Source organism: Episyrphus balteatus, chromosome 3, assembly GCF_945859705.1.
Source record: "Episyrphus balteatus chromosome 3, idEpiBalt1.1, whole genome shotgun sequence".
Classification (NCBI taxonomy): Eukaryota; Metazoa; Arthropoda; class Insecta; order Diptera; family Syrphidae; genus Episyrphus; species Episyrphus balteatus.
This window is the reverse complement of record NC_079136.1, coordinates 39,477,733-39,490,121: the sequence shown is the minus strand read 5'-3', so window position 1 is coordinate 39,490,121 and position 12,389 is coordinate 39,477,733.

Here is a 12,389-nt window from a genome sequence, read left to right as displayed (position 1 = left end):
AACACACAATCTTGAACTCATGTAGGCTATCTTTGTTCCAAAAGCGAAACAAGGAGCTACGAGCTACAATAAATGTCTCTATTGAAAACCAATCTCAGAAGCAGGGTTTTAAAAATATCAATTATAAAAAACTAATTTTTTATAAATAATTTTTTTGAAAAAAATTTTAAAAATAAAATTGATATGTTTTTGATTTTTCAAAAAAAAAATTTCCAAATTTTTTAAAAAAATCCAAAAATTATTTTTTTTTGAAATTTTATTCTTGGCTTATATTAAAATTATATAAATTCTTCTTCACAAAAAGTTTCGTTGAAATTGTATAAGTACTTTCGGAGAAAATCGCATTTAAAAAAAAAAAAAACGGTTCTATGGCAGGTACGGTTAATAATGATTTTCAAAAACAAAAAAATTTTCATTCAAAGATAGACCTTGTCTTGAAACTAACATTTGAATTTTTTAAACAAAATCGTTGGAGCCGTTTTTGAGCAATTTCAACTTTACTTAAATCGGTATATGACAAGTACCGTTATTTTTGGTCCAAAAAAATTAATTATAAAAATCCCTCTGGAGAGTCACCAAATAACGCTACATACCAAGTTTGATATCAATCGGTCCATCCGTTAGGCTGTAGCTTCGTTTATAGACAGACAGATAGACGGACTTCCGGGACCCACTTTTTTGCATTCTCTATCATCGTAATGTCATGGAAATATGTTATCTCAACTTTTTTTATACCGCAAGTAAAAAGAATATTATTTTTTGCAAATAAAAAAATTGCATTACAAAATATATTTTTTGTTGCTACTGTAAAAAATTGCATTAGAGTAAAAAAAATTATTGCAACTGTCTTACAATTTTGGAGATTTGACCATTAATAAGTTATTTCAAATATAATGTATGGCCAGGCAGCCAAAAATGTAAGAAATTCGGGAATATTAAAAAAAATTATTTAATGCACAAATTTTGCATTGATTTTTTTTAATGTAGGTATTATTTTGCAGTTGCAATAATTTTTTTTAATGCAAATTTTTTTCATTTGCAATAATATTTTTTTTTAATGCAAATATTTCTTAGTTGCAATACAAATTTTTTTTTTAAAGAAATTTTTTTTCAGTTGCAATAAATTTTTTTTTTAATGCAAAAATATTATATTTGCAATAAATATATTTTTTAAATTTGTAATGGAAAAAATGCATTAAAAAATTAATTTTTACAACCCTGCTCAGAAGCAGTGTCTTATAGTACGTATTGGAAATTAAAACATCAAATAGCCTCATTTATAATGCAATATTGCTTGGTGCAATACTCTGTTTCAAATTAAAAATACATTAATATAAAATAAAATCTAAACCAAAAAAGTACACATACACCACAGTGACCATATTTTGAAATTCATATGCAATACAAAGTGTGTATTAATACCTATATCATACTTGAAGACAACAACACTAGTTTTATATTTCTCTATTTCACAAAATTCTGTTAGTGTAATTAGACCAGCATTAAACATTCCAGTTTATCCTTGCAATCCATTACAAATTTAGAAACTAACACAAAAAAATTAATTTTATTTTGGGAATTAGGTGTAGTTTCCTTCAAGTATGCACTTTTGCCACTTTAAAAATTCGTTGAAATAGAACACAGTCATAATATCAATTTATGTGTTTTAGTTTGCATTTAGTTGTTTAAAACATATCATAGTCATAAAATATAGCTAGAACTCTACATTTGCTATAACAATGAAAATATGTTTTTTTTTTGCGGATAGTTTATGTGCGGAAAAGATTTGACACCATAACTTACATTTTCACATTGAAATTTCAATGATTCAAAACGTAGTTGTTAACAACACTATTAACACTTTTATCAAATTAAATTAGGCTGTCTTATATCCCTATCAATTTTCCTTCAACTTTTACTTTTAAAAAAATGCTTTCTTGCTAAAACCCTTACAATCTGATCCACCAGTTTGCTGAAAAGTAAATCACTTTTTCTCCTACCTACAAAGATGGTGATGACGATGAATAAACTAATTTTCAAAAGCTTATTCTCAGTACGATGTTATTTTTATTCGAGTTAAAAACTTTAAAAAAATTAACGTTTCTGGTTCCAAGTATCAAACAGTTAGTTAACATTGAAACAAAAACATCAAAAAAGTTTCATACAATAAATAAATACAAGAAACCTCATAAGGTTGCAAAGGAAATAATAACATATTTTCTTTTTTAAATGCTCAATAAATCGTTAAAGGTAAGTCATTAAATGGAGCTTTTCAAGGAAATTTATACATAATAATTGCTACAATAAGTTGCAGTGCACATCCTTATTATAATGTGAATTGATATTAATTTCACATACAAGTTGTTTTCATTTAATTCAACTCATTGCGTATTTCGTAGAACTTTTAATTATTTTTTTTCACTGATAGGTATGGTATAATACCTTTGTCATTTTTACATTTAAATACTCGCAGAAAAATAATTTGCATAGTTTTCTTTTCATTTGGGAGGGTCGGAATCAGGATGTATTGAGTTCTTGCAATTTTTTTTTTTAACTCTTAAAAAAGTTTATTTTTTTTTACCTTATACAAAAACCAACGTATGGAAGTTCTAAATTTAAATTGTTCTCCCCATTTTTCTTAAGTGTGCTGTGCATATATCAAAAATATATGGTACGAAAAATGTTAAGTTGGATATTATTTCATGGTGAAAAGATTTGTAATCTTATTGAAAACGAAAACATATTATCATTATTATCATTAATCATTTAATGTAATGATAATTCCTTTCGAAAAAAAATTCTTCCGCAAAATTTCAAGAATTCAGTGTTTTGAAATTGGCCAGTGATAAAACTTGTTGAAAAATCTAGGCTTGAAAAATAAGGCTCCCTATTGCATTACTCTTTGTTATTTTCACTATCGCAAATATTACTGCGAATACTTTAAAAAATATACATACTCTATGCTCTTTCAAGTTTTATACACTTTGGCTTAAAAATAATTGTTTTTGGTGTAACATTTAGATAGGGTTGCCTTATTCAAGAGATAAAACCTGACATTTTTGAAGTTATACTTCTTATGGGAGGGTGAGTATGAAAATTTACTTTTTGACAAGAATGTCAAAGGGATTATGACGCGATCACCCTGGGTAGCAGGGCTGTCGTTTCACCTTTAGAGTAGGCAGTACTTTAGTATTTAAAAATGCAGTACGCCGCAGTACGGCAAACATAAAACACACAACACGTTGCAAGTTACATGTTTCATGTGGCAAGTTGCATGTGGCAAGTTGTATGTGGCAAGTTGCTTGTGGCAAGTTGCATGTGGCAAGCTGCATGTGGCAAGTTGCGTGTGGCAAGTTGTATGTGTCAAGTTGCGTGTGGTAAGTTGCATGTGGCAAGTTGCGTGTGGCAAGTTGCATGTGGGAAGTTGCATGTGACAAGTTGCATGTGGTAATTTCCATGTGGCAAGTTGCCAGGGTTGCAAAAAGCTCACATTTCAGCTCAGCTCACAGCTCAGCTCAAATTTGAGCTAGCTCACTTTTGAGCTAGGTACCATAGCTCAGCTCATTTGAGCTGAGCTGAAAGTGAGCTGAGCTGAAAGTGAGCGCCCCAACTTCCAACGCCTATATCTCGAAATTTTGAAGAAAATGAAAAAAAAAATTTTTGATGCCAAAAGGTAGCGGGGACTCTAACCTACATTTGGGTACAACTCTCATCAATGTAGGTCCACGCGTTCTCAAACCGGGAGAACTTAAAAGTAAAAAAAAAAGTAGGCACGATTCTGAATAAATAGGCATGATGTGGCGGTTTAACATGGAAGGCGATTTTTTAAAAATCTGATAATGTGCAAAGCGTAGGCCCATGACACAAGCTATCATTTGGCATCACTCCCAAAAATTGCTCTCAAGCGGTTTAGCTTCCAGGAGCGTTCAAAGATTCGGGGATTTTTCGAAAAAAAAAATTTACCCCAACTTTCAAACGCGATTTTCTCGGAATTTTGCAAAAAATCGAAAAACCGGATTGTACCGGAATTTTTTTGTATAATAAAAAAAGAAATATTTTAGTAAAAAAATAGACATATATTTACTATAAAAAAAACCAAGAAAAAAGATCATGTGTTAAAATAATTCCATTAATAACTAGAACCAAACATCTTAAGCTATGGTGTTTATAAAAGTTTAAAATATCTTCATATTTCATTATACTTTCCAAATAAAAATCAATGTATCCCCTCACCCATCACAGCTCAGCTCAGCTCACTTTACCTTAGCTCACCCAATAGCTCAGCTCAACCATCAGCTAAGCTCACTTTCAGCTCAGCTCAAATGAGGTGAGCTATGGTACATACCTCAAAAGTGAGCTAGCTCAAAATTTGAGCTGAGCTGTGAGCTGAGCTCAGCTAACTTTTGAGCTTTGTAGCAACCCTGCAAGTTCCATATTGCTACTACTAGTGCTGAAGCACACACAATTCTCAAAAAATTACCATATCGTACATTTTATGCGCAATTCATTTACTTTCGTTAAACCGTACGTTCTGAACCGCACAACATGAGTAAATTTCACAGAATGAAATAGTAACGGAGTTACGCAAAACCGAAGTTACGAAAAACCGAAGTTATGAAAGACCGAAGTTATGAAACACCGAAGTTACGAAAAACCAAAGTTTTGAAAAACCAGAGTTATGAACACCAAAGCTTTGCAACGTGGTTTTTGGGTTGGCAACCATTGAGATGAAGGATATATGGGAGGAACGTAATAAAAAGCTAGAGCGTATAGGTTGAGTCAAGGCAAGAAAAAAATTGTATGGGACGGGAGCGTCAAAGCAATAATTTAAATTTTCCAAACATATTTTGAAAAAAAAGCGGAGAAAATGAGATTTGAAAAAACCTCTCATAGAAAAATTAAACAAAAATTTGTTTGACATGTTTGCATTTAAATGTAAATATTTCGAGATATACGCAATGCACTTTTAAGATAAAAGTCTTAAATGTTCTAATAAGACTGTTGAACTCCTTTATGTCTTATTACATATTCAATCCAATAAACAGCATTCTGCCTCGCTGTAAGAGGACGATCTCGATAGGGTTGACAATGTTTTGTAAACAATTGGTACAAAGTTTGGATCTTAATGATCAGCCTTTAATTTAAGACTGAAAAATATTGTATATTTGGATGAATTTTCGAAGAACTTTTGAACATCCTGCAAGAATTAATAGTATTTTGAGAGATTTTGTGGATTATTTCAAAAACTTACATCAGGAAATGGATCTGGCTTGTCTTTGATTTGAATCTCTCCGATATCGACCATTCCTGGAACAAGAGGTCTAACGGGGCCTTCACTAAAGTGATGATTGAAGAGGATCAGCGAAATGTTCTTCTTATTTTCTATTTTTCTGTTTTTTTTTTGTAGTTCTGACAGAGGCGGATACTTGTCAGAAGGATAGATTTCACCAAAAAGGACACACACAATTATTCAAATGCATTTACATAATTTTCATTCAAAAACTCACTTGTAAGCCCGCTCAATCAAAATACCAAATATTTCAGAAAATATTCTTTCAACAATATTGGCTAAGAAACCTATAACTCTTCGAGTGAAATCCATTGGTTTTGGATCCATTAATGCAAAACCCAAGACACGACCACAGGACATTTGAAATGCTCTGCTACACCCAATTGATATTCATTAAATCCATATCCAAGTAGCATAAGATCAAATAGTCCAGTGCATTTATGATGTTCATATATGGGCACTCCCAAATTTTTTTTGCTCATTCGATAGAGCATTGGCTGAATATCATTACCCTGATTTTTCGCACTTGTGAAATTCACCTTTCGGCCGCCATGTTGGATTTTAGTTTTTATTAAAAATCTCGATTTCTATTTATCCTCCATAAAAGTTGTTCATACAAAAAACGTAGAAAATTAAATTTCGCGTCTTTTATACCTATTAAGAAAACTTTTTCGATATTCTGAATATTAAACAAGTTACAAGCCAAAAAAGTAAAAAGAAAAAACAAAAAAAAAAATGACAATTTTAAAGTTTTGAACACTTTTTATCAAAATTATGAAAAAACCTTCCGAAAAAAGATTGTTCACTTTAAAATTCGCTCTACAACTTTACAACTTTTTTTATATGGCTATAAATAAAAAAGGTTATTAATACTTTTTTTTTGTTAAAGTAATGAATTGATCTGACACGAATTTTTTTTATAAATTTGCCCTTAACTGCATTTACAAAAAAAATCGAGCTTTTTTGTTTTTCAAAACGCAGAATGAATTTTGTTGAAAGTTTGTGTCATTTCATATTTCCTTTAAAATGGCATATCAATTTTTTTTCTAAACTTTTGGAGGTCAAAAACACTTAAAAAGATGTTTTTGTAACTTCAACTTTAAACCGAAATTCATATTATTTTTATTTTTAAATAAAATTTTTACAGGAAATTGTAAGTCGAAAAACTTACGAGGTAGTTTTTCCGTTTGAGCTTCGTTTTCGAGTTCCTAGTTTTTATATTTTTTGGGTTGATTTAATGGCAAAAGCTCTTCCTAAACTGCAACTTATTTCTCGAATAAGAACTAATTACATTTTAAACTTGTCTCATACCATTTTCCCTCTTCATCTAATAGTTTTCTCGTAATCTGTTTTTTTTTATTCGTATATGCGTTACCATCATTTTATTCAGAAAAATGCCGTATTGATTAGCATTTTGTTTTAATTTTAAAAAATCAATTTATTCTCTTAAAATTATAAAAATTAAAAAATAATAATTAATCTTTGAGAGCCTTTTTAGCGATTATATAATTAATTTGATATTTTGACAAACCAGTTTAAAAGTTTGTTTAAAAATTTAAATATTTTTATTATATTAAAAAAAAAATAAGAGAATTGTAAGATACTAAATTATTGATCTATAATATTTGATAAAATGTGTAGATTCTGGAGTTATACCTATCGATTTCACAGGGACCAAGATTATTTTTTAAAAATAGTGTTTTATAGTACATATTCAATCATCTTGAAAAAACTTCCTTCACAAAAAATAATAAAACAAAATGCGTTTGAATTATTTTTTTTTCGCATCAATGATTATTCAAGTCCTAATTTATTCAACCGTAGTTAGTAATTGATATCAATTTAATTTCCGCATTTTTACTGTCTGATACCGACAAAGAGATCGAAACCACGACCATAAGACCGAAACAAACTACGAATATAAAGCAAATAATAGCAACTTGATATCAAGGTTCGTTAGTTATTATGTTCTCATTTTCTTTTAGCGAAAAATTCATTATAAACAGATCAATATAATGTTTAGTTTTTTTTTTTTTTTCTTTATTCATTATTCTGATGACGATGAGCTCGAGGCATCGAAACAGCTTTTGTTTCCTGTCAATGTCTCGCTGCACGAGCTGTGAATAGTGATTTTCAATTCTCAAAAAGGCACACTTTTGTCCATGACCGTATGAAACCCATATCACTTGTTCAAAATCGACATGATATCAAAAAGTGTGTAAAAGTTCGAAACTTTGGAAATAATGTGACTTATTTGGGAATTGTACTGTGTTTTGGCGATAATTGTGTCTGTTACTGAAAGTTAGTTGACGAGGTCAAAAGAGTTACTATTTTATTATTTCGAATAAATTCAAATTAATCAATAATTGTTGGTAGTAGCTGCCCTCTATTGTTTTCCTTTTTGACTTTAATATGCGTGTGGCTGACTGACTGCATGTGGACAGGCTTTGCTATGGTTAATTGACAGCCAGATATATGTGCTTTTTTGATGTCCATACAAATTGGACAACAAACTGGAACTGGAGCAAGAGAATTTCTCCTATTTTTTTTTATGTTTTTTTTTTGTTATTTTCATAAAGGTGACTTTATTATCGGTTCGTGTGCGTGTGTCTGTGTATTGAATTCGCTTCGGTTGGTAATTCCTGTCATATACCAAGACCAAAACGTCAACATGCGTGCTTGTTATAAATAATGTTGATGCACATGTTGTGATTGTGATGGATGAAGATGACAATGATTTGCGGATAGTGACAGTGATATTGTGCTGATGATGAGCGAATGGTAATAAAGCCATCACCCAGATGTGCAGCGGTGTGAATATGATATTTTATTTTTTATATATACTCTCGGCTCGAATAGGTTGTCTTAAAAGTTAAACTTCTTTTGTATTCGCTGTGATTCAAAAGGGTTTATTATAAGTTCGATACATCTTAATGAGTTTCACTTGGGGATTTGAAGACAAAAAACTTCATCAAATTGATTTAAGCGTAAGTAAATAGAAACAAGAAGTGAAATGCTGTCAAGGTCAGGTTATACTTTTTTAATAAAAAAAAAACAACTTCTTATAGTAGTTACAAGGAAATGGAAAATAGAGTAAGCTACTTATAAAAGATATCAAGTGATGTGAACTATTTTTTGCTATACTTAAAATGGTGCAATATAGCCCAAAATCAACAGATTCGGAAAAAGAAACTCTTTTTAACCAAAACTTACCACCAATTTCAGTGAAAAAAAGTAAAGATACATGCAATCGTTTCTGAGTGTTGTGAATAAAAACAGTTCAAATATTCTCGTTTTTCAGGTGCACTTTTTATTGGATTTTTGATAAAACAATTAATATACAGGGTGTTTCATATTCACACCCACAGACGAGAACCATGGGTTTTTTAAGTCGAAAAACCTTTGAGGTAATATTTTCTAGACCACTGCCAATAATTTTTGAAAAAAAAAAAAATAAATAAAATAATAATAATAAGAAATTAGCAACAATTTAGGTTCTATAAAGCTTTACAGATGCAATTGTTGCTGCAAAATTGTTAGTAGGGAAAGGTGGACGGGCAAAAAGTTGAGTGGGTGACAAACATTTATACGATTTCTGTTAAAAGTAGACCCTCTATCGAAAAAAGGTTCTGATCAAATGTATAATTTTTTATATATCCTCAAAAATATTTAAAAAAAAAAAACGGATTTTTTTTATTTAGGTATATCTTTCAAAAAAATTGTTGGATTTTAGCAAAATTTGGTTAAAATTACTTTTTAGGTTCTTACTTATTTTTAATTTTTTTTTTCACCAAAATATTAATTTTTGGATTTTTGACAAATTTTTTTTTATTTATTATTTAATTTTTAAATCAAAAAGTTTACTGACAAAATTTTTGATTTCGAAAACTTTGGGATGCCGTGTTTAAGATTAAAACCTTTTATTTAATAATATTTAGAAAAGTAAACTTTTTTCAGAAAATATTGGAAAAAGTTGAAAAAAAAAAGATTTTTTTTTCAATTTATTCGTCTTAAATGACAGTAACATTTGTAAATCAGATTTTGCCATAGAAGCCAAATTATGTACCTATAATTTTTTCAAAGTAAAAAATTTTCGTTAACTTTTCAAATTAAATTCTTCAAAAATCCAAAGCTTATTATTTTGCTGAAATAAAAAATTAAAATAAGGAAAAAGTATAAAAAAAAGAGATTACAAAATAGAATTCAAATTTTAAACAAAAAAATACAATAATGAAAACAAAAATAAGAAAAGCTGTACCTAAATGTATAATATTTTTATTTTAGTTTTTTAATTAATAAAAAATTACCTATTATTATCTATTAAAGAATTGAATATATATTTTGAAAATTTCTTAATTTGTTTTTTATTATTTTAAAAATGTGATATTCCTGTTTCTGGAAAAATAGTATTTATAGCAATTATAAGGATCGAATTTATCGGTCTCATTCTCAACAATTTTTTAAAACCTTAAAAACTCAAGAATTTGAAATTTATTACTCATAAGGAAATAAGCATGGAATGGAAAAATTTTAATAAAATTCTAAAACTTTGTTTTCTAACTTTTGGTCTCAACTTGAAGTCATTCCTATGAAATATGAAATTGACTTTTAGGTCTATTTATCCAGGAATAAAATTTAAGGAGATTTCCAATGAAGTAATAACATTTATTATTAAATAGTTACTTTCTTTCTCTTTAGCTGGCTTTTGGCTTTCTCATGCTGATAAATCTAATATTTGTTCAAAGTGCTCTATCAACTTTATTGGAACTTAAAAGATTAAATTTCCAAAAACTATCTACAGTTTCGGGATTATTTTTATTATATGCTGCCCTTATGCCCAATTTATAGGGAAAAGTAATATAAACTCTTATCTCTTTATCTCTCCAACATCAACGTTTACACATTAACATATCAAATTCATCAACAACTAATATCACAACGATTTATTATTATTTTCCACGAAATACTAAATTCTCTTTTCATAAAAGCACTAAGCTCCTGGTAAATTGAAAAATAAACAAAATATATGCCAGAAGCAAACAAATGAAACATTTGAATTCTACAAAATTTTGATCAGGAAAAAGAAAGGATTAATTACAGAGGCTTGGTAAAATTCTAAAAATAGAAATTACAACTTCCGATTCTGTTCGTAATTGTATTGAAATAAAATAGATGAAAGAGGAGAGGAATTTTCTGTCAGTGAATCCTATTTATAAATTCTACAAAAATTCGCGAAAATTATTCTTAATTTAGATACAGCACATCAATAATAGAAACAGTAACAGTACACAAATGTGTAATTACTTCCGGAGTTGTTCTCTCATTAACATGAAAGAGGCGAAACCCTTAGTCTCGGTTCACAAGAATCGCTTCATTAATGCCTGAGATATGACCAATTGTTTATAACTTACTCTCTCTTTTAATATTTTATTATAAACAATTGGTCATATTGTCTTGATAGACATCAATTATAATATTTACTCATTTTGTTTAAAATAACACTTACCGATTTTGAGATAGTTCCTTTTGTTTATAAAATTTCAGACATTTGCAAAAACTAACATTGCAGCTAGATTTATCATGCCCAAAAACATATAAAAACACTCCCATATTGCTTTGATCTTAATATCTATAAACCAAATCGGTTATAAAGTTTAAGCTGAGTAGGGGTATAGTTTTTCAAATTAACTCGAAAAGGGAAACCTACACTATCTCCAAAAAATAAAATCTCAATCGGATAAAATCTCCAGAAAATTTTTGACCCCATGGACAAAATCTCCATGGGGAAAGGCATCCAATGGACAAAATCTCCAATAAATAATTTTTTCTCCCATTTTCTCCAAATCCCCAAAAATCGCGCGCGTGATTTGATTGCTTGATACACAACTTGCGCATCTGAAATTTTGGGATTTTCGCTCGGAGATTTTTTTTTGAGATTTTTTCCTGGAGATTTTGTCTATACCCAGTTTTGGCTTTGGGGATTTTCTCTTTGGGATTATGGGTTTTGGTCATTCATCACCAACCCACTCGAAAAATATGGGTCATATTATAGAAAAATTTATTAATATTAAATTTATAGAAAATTTTTGTATAAGTTTTACTCATATAATTTTTGTAAGAAATCAAAAATGGGCGAATTATTTACCTTTAATCCAAGACTCAAGGCTTTGACTCAAAGTCGATTTTAAGCTCTCAGTGATTCCCTCTACCGTCCTATGAAAAAAATTGAACGATCTAATTTTTTCCATTTGAAATGTTTAATTCGACTGTGCTACTACAGCTTTACGGGTGAAGTGATTTTCTTCAAACTTGGCAGTTAGCAGCTTTGTGTGATTCCCTACAGGAAAAATTGAAATTTTTTTGTATGGCCAAAACTAACGGTATACCTGCCATATAACGGAAATAGAAAAGTTATTTTGTTTTTTTTTCAAAAACAACTCTAACGATTTTGATTAAAATTTTTGTGTATAGTATTACACATAAAAGCCGACTTTTGAAATTAAAAACAAAAAAATTTGTACCGTTATTAACGGTACTTGCCATAAAACGTTTTTTTTTTTTTTTTTGAATATCTCGTACAACATTAACCCGATTTCAACAAAAAGTTTTATACAAAAGCATTAAGTTAAAGGTAATATTAAAATTTTAGAAAATTTTCAAAAAATGCATTTTCGATTTTTAAAAAATATTTATTTTAATTTTTTTTTTTTTTGAAAAATCAATTTTTTTAAAATGGGTTGTTGAAAAATTTTGAAATTTTGTCAATAAATTTATTCTTCAAAATGGCATATCTAGCTACCAACTTTTTTTTTTTAAATGTTAAAAAAGGAGTATGGGCATATTGGAGTTTGGCGGCCAGTAATGAAATTGGTATCAAATGAAAGAACTATAACGTAGGAAAAATTTTTACTATCGCCGTTTCGTTGTATTGCATTTGGAATGGAAGATATTGCAATATTAGTGTTGTTAATGCATCGAGCAATATGCGAAGGGCAAATTGAATTACTATTTTAATTAAATTATGAAATATGATTTTATGTCATTTTTTCTATGATTTAAAACCTCAATCTTGACCAAAGGAACTCAAAATATAAGCTTT